The sequence below is a fragment of the Episyrphus balteatus genome, chromosome 3 (assembly GCF_945859705.1).
Source record: "Episyrphus balteatus chromosome 3, idEpiBalt1.1, whole genome shotgun sequence".
Taxonomy (NCBI): Eukaryota; Metazoa; Arthropoda; class Insecta; order Diptera; family Syrphidae; genus Episyrphus; species Episyrphus balteatus.
In genome coordinates, this window is record NC_079136.1 from 28,039,307 (window position 1) to 28,049,328 (window position 10,022).

Genomic DNA, 10,022 nt, shown 5'->3' on the forward strand with positions numbered 1-10,022 from the left:
TTTTATTTTTTTTTTTTTTTTTATTTATTTATATATGGAATTTTACACATTAAGATACAAAAATCTTATAAACTAGTGCAAAGTTATATTTAGAAAACAATTTTTAATCATGATAACAACTCATAGAGGCTTAAATAATTCAAAATTAGAGTAAAATATACATATATGTACATTTGTACCAGTTAACAAAATAATTTTTTTTTTTTAATTTTATTTAATTTATTAGATAATATGCCTTTAGTTCCTTTTGAAATCCCTTCCTATCTCCAATGTTCCTAAAATGTCGTGGTAGAGAGTTCCAAAGCCGAACGGCGTAAACGAAGAACTGACGTTCAGACGTCAAACATGTAAAACGCGGCTGAAGGATCTGCGCTGTTCTAGTGGAAGCACAGAAAGTTATTTTGTTGAACAGATTCGGAGGTTGATGATTTTGTACAATGTTATATAGCATAGTTAATGATCTAAATTGCAAAAGCTTATCGAAGGTGAGCGTTCAAATTTTGTTGGAGAAATTAGATACTCTATCAAATCGCCGGAGTCCAAAAACGTATCTTATTGCATTATTGTACGCAACATTTAGTTTTCTTTTGCATATTGCATCGCAATTGCCGTATACCTCACATCCATATGTAAGAATAGGAATTATTAGTGATTGGACCAACACAATTCTGGTTTTTATTGGAGTAAAATACTGTGACGCCCATAAGGAACGTAATACACCATATACTTTCCCTACTGCTACACTGATGTGGTTACTCCAAGTTAGTGTTTTGTTGAAAGTCATACCTAAGTTCTTGGCTGTGGAAACATATTCGATGGGTTCATTGTTAAGGATGATCGTGGGAAAATAAGATGTTGAGGTACTTTTCTTAGAGATGACAATACACTTAGATTTAGCTGAATTAATTGAGAGGAGATTTTTCTTTGCCCAATTAGCTATGTTTTCCAGATCAGCATTAATGCGACTTACACAATCTTCAATAAGACCGAGACGGCAGCTAATTTGAAGTTGAGCATCATCGGCATAGAGTTGAATATTAGAGCTACTAATGACAGATGGGAGTTCATTGATGTACAAGGAAAAAAGCAAGGGCCCCAAAATAGAGCCTTGAGGTACTCCTGTAGGCACGGCTATAAAATTGGACAGTAGGTTGTTTGCATAAACCGCTTGTTCCCGACCGGAAAGATAGGAACTAAGAAGCTTTGTGGCAGTGGCAGAAAAATCAAAAAAATTTAAAAGCTTATTGCACAGAGTATTGTGATCAACAGTATCAAAAGCACGAGAAAAATCTAGCAGTAAGAGAAAAGTTATTTGATCATTATCAATGTTTTGTCTAATTTCATCTACTACTGTCAGCAAAGCGGTAATGCAACTATGTTTTTCCCGAAAACCAGATTGCAACGGTGAAAGGGCATGAGTAGCGTATAAAAAAGAGTTAATTTGAATTTTCATTATTTTTTCAAAAGCTTTCGACAGATACGGGAGTATGGAAATGGGCCGGAAATCCTTTCCACTAGAATTTTTAGGAACCGGTATGATTTTCGCTCGTTTCCAAGCTGTAGGGAAAACACTGGTTGTTAAAATACTGTTGAAAGCAAAAGTAATGTAGGGCAGCACTATGGGTAGTAAAATTTTTAAAAACTTAGGATGGACACCATCGGTTCCAACAGCGTTCGATTTGATGGAGAGTATGCTTTCAACTACTTGAGACTGATCAATTCCTTTAAATCCGAACTTTTGATTTGTTTCAGCGATATTTTCAACAGGTAAGTTTACAATAGATGGCGATGGTGTTACACCCGATAAATGTGGAAGAGTAACAAAATTCTGGATTAGCGAATTTACATCAATAGACTTGCATATTTCACCTTGCTGTTTACCCAAACCTAGGTTTCGTAAATTTTTCCAAAGCTTTTTTCCACTTAAACAAGGGTCAAGTTTATTAGCAAATACTTGAGCCTTAGTTGACCGAATAAGAGAAACAGTTCTGTTACGAAGACTACAATATTCTTCGCGGTATGTACCTACTAAGTTTATATCTCTTCCAACGTTTATATGCCAGGTCACGTTTTTTCATAAGTAAACGTATGTCTGAAGTAAACCAAGAGCGTTGCCTTGAGTTAAAAGTTTTAGTCCTCAAAGGCACATGTTTTTCAAAAAGGTGATTAATGTTCATTTGAAGAAAATCAATTTGGTCATTACATGAACCCATGAAGTAAATATTTTCCCACGCTATACTCCGAGCATCGCACTCCAATGTAACTAGGTTAATGCTTTTGAAATCTCTGAATGTGAAAGTGCTAGGTGAAGTAGTTAAGGTAAACTCAAAAGTAAGGTAAATGAGATCATGTTTTGAGAAAGCGGGAGCAGACAACTGGTCATACATCAAAACTTTATTAGGTTCACTTACAAAAAAAACGTCGAGAAGCGTAGCAGTATGTGAGCTAAAGTGCGTAGGGGAAGAAACATTAACGGGAAACAGATTCAAGGTAAGCATACTTTCCACTAAGTGGCTTTCCAGAAGTAAATCACTGTTCATATCCCCACACAAAATTACTTTTGAACAAGAGACCGCTATTTCTTCAAGTAAAGATATAAGAGGTTCAGAGTTAATAAGTCGATGAGGTCTATAAGCTACACCCACTAAAATCCTCTCGCATTCCCCGAGAAGCTCAAGAAACAAAAATTCTATTTGGCTGTCATTCGATGACCTACGTTTAACAACACATGTAATATTTTCTTTTACATATATAGCAACCCCACCACCATTACATCTAGTTCGATCAGCACGAAAAAGCTTGTAGCCTGCAAGTTTTAAAAAGGTATCATTAACATTGCTCGAAAACCATGTCTCCGAAATACAAATTACATCAACCTCAGAACCATCGAAAATTTCTCGAAATTCGTCCATTTTACATCTCAAACTTTTTGCATTTAAATGACAAATTTTGAGGCCAGATTTTTGCGCAACCAATATTTTGACGAGTGATCGCAGCTCAACATAACCGTCGGAATCAGGAACTACTCCATTACTATTAGCCAACAAACAAAATCTTGAATGTTTCTAAAACGGTTTGAGCTACAAACTAGCATTTAATTACCTACAATTTTGGGCATTACAAAAATATTAATTTTTCTTCTTTCGTCCGCTGATTTCAGTCTTATTTTAGCGGAATTTTGAATTGCAAAAAAACTGTTCAAGCTACAAAAGCCAAGTTAATGTAATTGAAAAGCATTTAAAAAGCTACAAATTTGGAGGTCAACTAAACTCATTAATTTCAATCATTTCAGATTTTGTCCGCTAACTTCAGACTTATTTTAGCGGAAAATTTATTAATTCAAAAACTATGCGGGCTACAAATTTTTGGTTTGCGCAACAAATTAGCATTTAATTAGCTACAATTAATGAGATACATTTTTTTGATTCCGCCACAAATTGTCCGCCAAAGTAAGGGACGTAAAATTTTGTTGGTAGAGAGACCGTTTCTTTTGTTTTAAATGCAGTCTATCTGCAATATTAACACAATTATGCTATACTTTTTTTTAGAAAATAAGCTTTTAAGAAGACTTAATGGTGAACTTCTCTTTTCACTTTTTTTAAGCTACCATAGCTCCCAATTTCATATCTGATGTTCTGGATTATTTTTTTAAAATTTATCTTTATGACTCCTTCTTTCGCAGAAAACACTTTTGAAGATTCACTTTCTATTACAAAAAAAGGAATAGTTAAAAATTTTTTCAGTGTTAAAAATAAAACTGTTGTTTCACATGAACGATAACAATTTGATGAAAAATCACAAAATTTACCGTAACTATACATATTCGGTGTCTCAACTGAACTTGCTAAAATTTCCAGACGAGATCTATCATACCAAAAGGCATATTTTTTATATTTCAAGCGTTGCCAATTTTACTTTTTATACAACATAGTACAAAAATGGTCTTGCTCCCATAGGCGGTCTTGCTCCCACTTCCCCTATATAAAAAAAACTTTGATATTTTAAACAACTTTTACCATAAGAGAAAGTAGGCACGGGCCCCTCACGTCTAGAGCTACCAGTTTTTTTTTCAAGCTGGACCGCATTACCTATGTTTTATTTTAATAAACACAAGCTCAATTATTCCCCTTAATCTTTTCAGATCCTTATGGGAGGTATACGTTTTTCTTAGAAGACTTCCAATCTAATCAAAGTCATCTCATTACACTATTCTGCGATACTCTGTTTTCAAACCGAGATTCCTTCGTGAACAGGCTTAATTATTGGAACAGAGGTATTTCTTAAAAAAAAATACAACGACAATCGATTCCATAAAACTACTTCAAAATAGATTGCGTTCAGACAATCATCGATAGCGTTGGATCAATGGTCGATAAAAATCATCTGTCTAATATGAAGTCAAGTTCTGAGAAAACACATCCATATTGAAATCTAACGTAGAATTGGCAATATGAGAGAAACTCTTGCGGCAAACACAACCATCATGATGGTGTCCTTTGATCTTATTTCCCAAAACAATCAGTCATTGATGTCTTAACCAACATCACTCATGGCCTTGAAATATGAGGTAACTTGATGTACGGAAGACGGATATGAGTTCTATACCATTCGGCTAAAATACCGACCAAAAATTAGGTCTAGGAATTGAATTTGAATTTTCAGTTCATATGCATCTAACCAATGTAAATTTCTATGGAAAAGAGAATTGGATGGGAAAAAGCTTCTTCTGTACCTTTCGGTAAAGAAGGATAAATTCTTTTTTTTTATAGTTAATGCATCCAACGTAACATTTTCTCAGTATACCTACGTATTTCATCTATTATTATGGCGTATTGCATTAAAATGGAAAACGGTATTGTTGTGTTGGTTAGGTAGGTACTTACTTTCCGTTGTGTTTCATGGAAGGATGTTCGCTCGTAAACAAAGTTGAATAATCCATTAACCTCTCAGACGTGGTTTTCATTTTGAAAAAAAAAACTGAAAAAAACATAAAAATATAAAAACATGAAATATCTGAGCTTTTACTCATTTGCACAACCATTATTATTGCTTGAGGGTTTTGATAGGTATCAAGGAAAAAAGGTTGCTTGAAAAAAAAAAAAAACAAAGCAACTGCGACGATAACTATTGAAAATGCATTACCTGATTTGACTTGAATCAGGGAAATAAAATGTTTTTTTATGTGCAACTCATTCTAACATTCAAGGAAATAATACTCGTATTGAACTTTTACTTTGAAGTACAAAGTCAATAGAACTTTTTTTTTAATGATCCATACTTATTGTCAGTCAGTCAGACAGATATCATAAAAATGATGGAAAATAATAGGATTATAATGTAATTTAATGCGGACTTTTGTATAAGCTCTTCCTTTACTTGGGGATATATATATATTTTTTTTAATTTTAATTAGAGGCTAATTATGACAGTAAAGCCTATTGTTAGTAAGTATGGTTTTCAGTTGAAGTATTATGGCATATTTGTTTTTAATTATACAAATGCATTTCAATGTATACTGACTGTTTGTCAATATTCAATACTATTTAAAAATTTTAAATTCAAAATATTGGAAATTTCGTTTAAGATTCAACTGCTGAGGAAGTTAAAAATAAAAAAAAAAATTTGAAATACATCAGTTGCATAGAAGTTTATTTCTTAACATTTTATTTATCACTAAAAAATAACACTGGTTAACAAAATTAAACTTTTTTTAGGTTGCCGAAACAAAAATATATTTTTCTAAAGGTTTTCGGTGTGCTGAACCTGAATCCGAAGACAAAAAATTAATTTTTTTAATCAGCTCCCGTTTTTGAAATATTATCGTCAGAAAATGCTGTACTTTGGACCTTATTTTTGTTTGAGCATATTTAGTAACGGTTTCTATAAGAACTATTTTCCATCTTTTAAGACTTGTTAAAATCTTTCCAATATCTTTTTTACAGCCCGAGTAGTTGTTGCAAAATACTGTTGCAAAGTAGGAATTTTTCGAAATTTCACAAAAAATGCATTAAATCGAAAACCGTAAGGATTTGGGATGAACAAGTTACCAAATTCCGAGAGCCCTTAAGTTGGCCTATCAGCATATTTCGTTTGATCCATTACTTTTGGGACACCCTGTATAAAGCCAAACCCACTTACTTCATTTTAAGATATCTCGGGCAATAAAATAGATATTGAAATATAAATATTTTAAAACAATTTTTCTTATACAAAAGAATAAGGTCCGAAGTACTCAAAAGAAACGTTTTTTTTTTGCATTTTCTAACGTTAATATTTCAAAAACGGGAGCTGATTAGTTTTTTCTGACTTCGGATTCGAGTTCGGCACACCGAAAACCTTCAGAAAAGTATATTTTTATTTCGGTTACAAAACCTTTGTAAACCAGTGATAAAATCAATCTCCATCACACTAATTTATTAGAAAAATTTAAAGTATTGTAGTTTTGTATAAATAGAAAATAATATATGGATTTTGTAAAAGTTTAGGTAAATTAAATCGTTTTCAACTTTATTTCAACTATTTGACTGATAAGCTTTTTTGTCCTCTCATTACCTATCACATTATGTATCGCTTAAAAATGGTTGATATGACAGCCAAAGGCTTTGGTTAAATGTGTTTATTTAATAAACTATTGAATCTTAATAGTTTGTGCATAACAATATTAGATAGAATATTTCGTTGTACCCTTCGCTTCGGCCTTCATTTAAAAAATCCTATAGGTCGCAAGAAATTGCAGATTGTCTCGTTAAAGAAGCAATCTTGTTTTTTGAAACTTGGGTACGTCTTAAGGGCTCATGATAAAGTTGATGTTTTAGAAGTTTCACGAAAAACTAATTTAACGTAGCCAAATTATTCACAGATAAAGTGGTAACGGAGAAGACACGTACAAGTCTTCTGCGTTACCGTCTTTTTCTGTTAATAATTTAGCTATTTTAAATTAGTTTTTCTTGAAACTTCTAGAACTTCAACTTTATCATGAGCCCTTAAGACCCTCTAAGTTTCAAGAAAAAATATTGCTTCTTCACCGAGATAAAATGAATAATAAGCATGAAAATGTCCTAAAAATGCAAATGGAATGGCCGTTAAGTGAAGGAGATTTTCGTAATTTTGTAATCAATTAAACGGTAGAAGTTATTTTCTCATAAAATGCATTCCAATAATTAAAAAAAATATTGTGGACACAAAATTTTAGTATAATAATCGAGCAAATTTGTTGCGCAAACTAAAAAATTTTTTAACTTACATGTTTTTTGAGTTTTCCATTAAAATAAGCTAGAAGTTAGCGGAAAAAATCTGAAATGATTAAAAACAAATATATACATACATGTATATCATACAATTTTTTTTAGCTCTTTAAATGCTTTTTAACTACATTAATTTCGGCTTTACAGCCTCAGCAGTTGTTTTGTTTTTTTTTTTTCAAAATTCCGTTAAAATAAGATTGAAGTTAGAGGAAGAAAATGAGGGAATTACTATTTTCTAAACTACCAAAATTTTAAAAAATTTGTTACAAAAAATGTTAGTTTTATAGCACCCTTCAGTAATTTTTAGTGCAATTTTAAGTGTTCGGTTTGCTCAGGCCAGTGGAGATATAAGAAAAAAAAAAAAAAACTTTAAATTTTTTTGCCAGTGATTGTAGCTTTTCAAAACAACTTCAGGGAAATCTAATTTTACTTTAACGTGAAATAAAATATTACGAAGGGGAGCTTACATTTTTTAACAACAAACTTTATTTGCGAAGCTACAATATCTAGTAAAGAAAAATAAGAAAAATTCAACTTTTTTGACAGTTTTGACCGTAACTTAAAAGGCTTAATGTTAATTCAGGAGAATCTTGAATAACCAGAAAACTAGTCAAGCTACAAAATTCATACGAGTCTAGGTTATTTAAAATTTATGCAAACAAAATTTGAATTTCGCATTTTTTTTTTTAATTTTTTTTTAAAGCTTACTTTTAAGCTAGCTAACTTTTGTGTTTTGTTAACAAATACTTGAATATTTTCTAAAATGATTTAACTACAAAAAAATGGTTTTGCACCAAAAATTTTCTTGTGAAAAGTAACCATCACTGTCATAAGTCGGAAGTGCACTTTAAAACTTAAAATTGAAATAAACAATGACTGTGAGGGGAATTACAAAATTAAATTTTGCGCAACAAATAAGCATTTAATTTTTAATTAGCTAAAATTTTTGAAATCAACGAAATGACATTGTTTTTATTTTCTTCCGCTTAAGTGTCTGATAAGGTAAGTGATGCCAAAATATTTGAACAGAAAGGAAACAAATCAAAATTGAGAAACAAATTTTGAAAAATTATCATTTTTTTTTTATGAAATTTAAACAAAAATATTAATTTTGTCCATAAAAATCGTAAATTTAATTAAAAAACAAAAACAATTCGGCAAAAGCTGCAATTTTGAACCCATACCTAGAGGTTAAAGTATTTTTAATAACGATGTCTGAAAAAAGGATCAGCGAAATCAATGCTGCCTGGGTTTTCATAATATTTCCAATTTTCGAGCTTGAGTTACTTTCTATATGAAATATTATGAAAACAAATTTTTTTTCATGTGGTTCTCAAACAATTTTCCATATTCGAGCAGTAAATTTATATGTTGCTCTAAGGTGTCAACAAATTTGACACTTAATAAATTAATATTGCTTTACAATTATTCCAATATTTATGTATCACAATACAAAAACCTTCAAGCTAAAACCAAAAACAAAGAAATAAAAAAAGGAATATAATTGACAGTAAAGGAAATTAGACAAGGTAGTTTAAAATTTATAGCTTGTAGTTTTACTCTAAACTTCATAGCGACACGCCTGATACGCGCACTGAAATTTTAAACTATCCATAACTCTGCAACTTTTTTTTGACTTGAATCGAAACGAAAAAAAAAATTAAAAAAAAACTCTATGAAACACTATACAAACTGAAAGCATCTAACTAAGACAAGCAACAGGAAAAAGTTTTTGCATTACAAACACCTCAAAATGCACATTAAGGCACCTCCATACCCACAACCCATCTCACATCTTAAGGATAAGCGTACCTAGATACCTTCTACAAGAACTTTTCCAAAAGTCGCTTGAGACACCCCAGCATCTTTCCAGAAAAACATGCATGTTGTTTTGCCATGGTGCAAGTATTTTATTATTATATTTAGCAGGATGTTGTATTGTTTTTTTTTTATGTGTGTGTTTTCTTTCTAACTTAGTTTTGCAAAGAAGCTGCGCCTTGATTAAATTCTATACACAGACAGGACATTAGTTTAAGACTCAGATGCACGTATATGACACGACAACGAAACGATGCAATGCAATGCAATAGCGGCGGCGGCGAGGCAGTGGCAGGAGATATACAAAAAGATGTGCAATAGTCAAATACAAGACACCTAAGGAGTCGTTCGTGCGATGGCGACCCTCAAATGTGAACGTACATTCTACACATTATAGTGACAAGATGAAGCCGTTAGCTGCACAGAAAATCCTTGTTTCATTCTGTTAGCATTCTGCAGCGCTCGACACAATACTTCTAGTAGATATGTGTGCTGCAGCAGTACCACCAGAAGCAAATAACACAACGAATACCAAACTGAAAAGGATTCACATCTTTATGCGGAGCAAACGAACTGAATGTCAGATTTCCTGTGGGATATGTGTGTTTTCGAGATGTTTATATCTCTCTACCTAACATATATCCATTTGAAATGGGGACCTTTACGGTGTACCAGTAAAATGTCTTTGTTTAAGATCTGCTTAGCTAAGAAGCCGCTGAGAAGTTCAACACTTTTCTTCTTCTTCTGCTGGGGTAACACAAATGCATTAGCCAGATCGTCGTCGTCGTACAACAAACACTTTGGTGCAGAGACATAAATTAATGCTTAACATGAACCTCTCTCTTCTCTCTTTCTATAGTGTCCTTAGTTTAGGTTAGTTGAGTTGAGTTGAGTATTATAATTTTTTTTTTGTTTCTGTATTATGTTTTGCTTTTTGCAATTTGCAGGATTTCGATACGA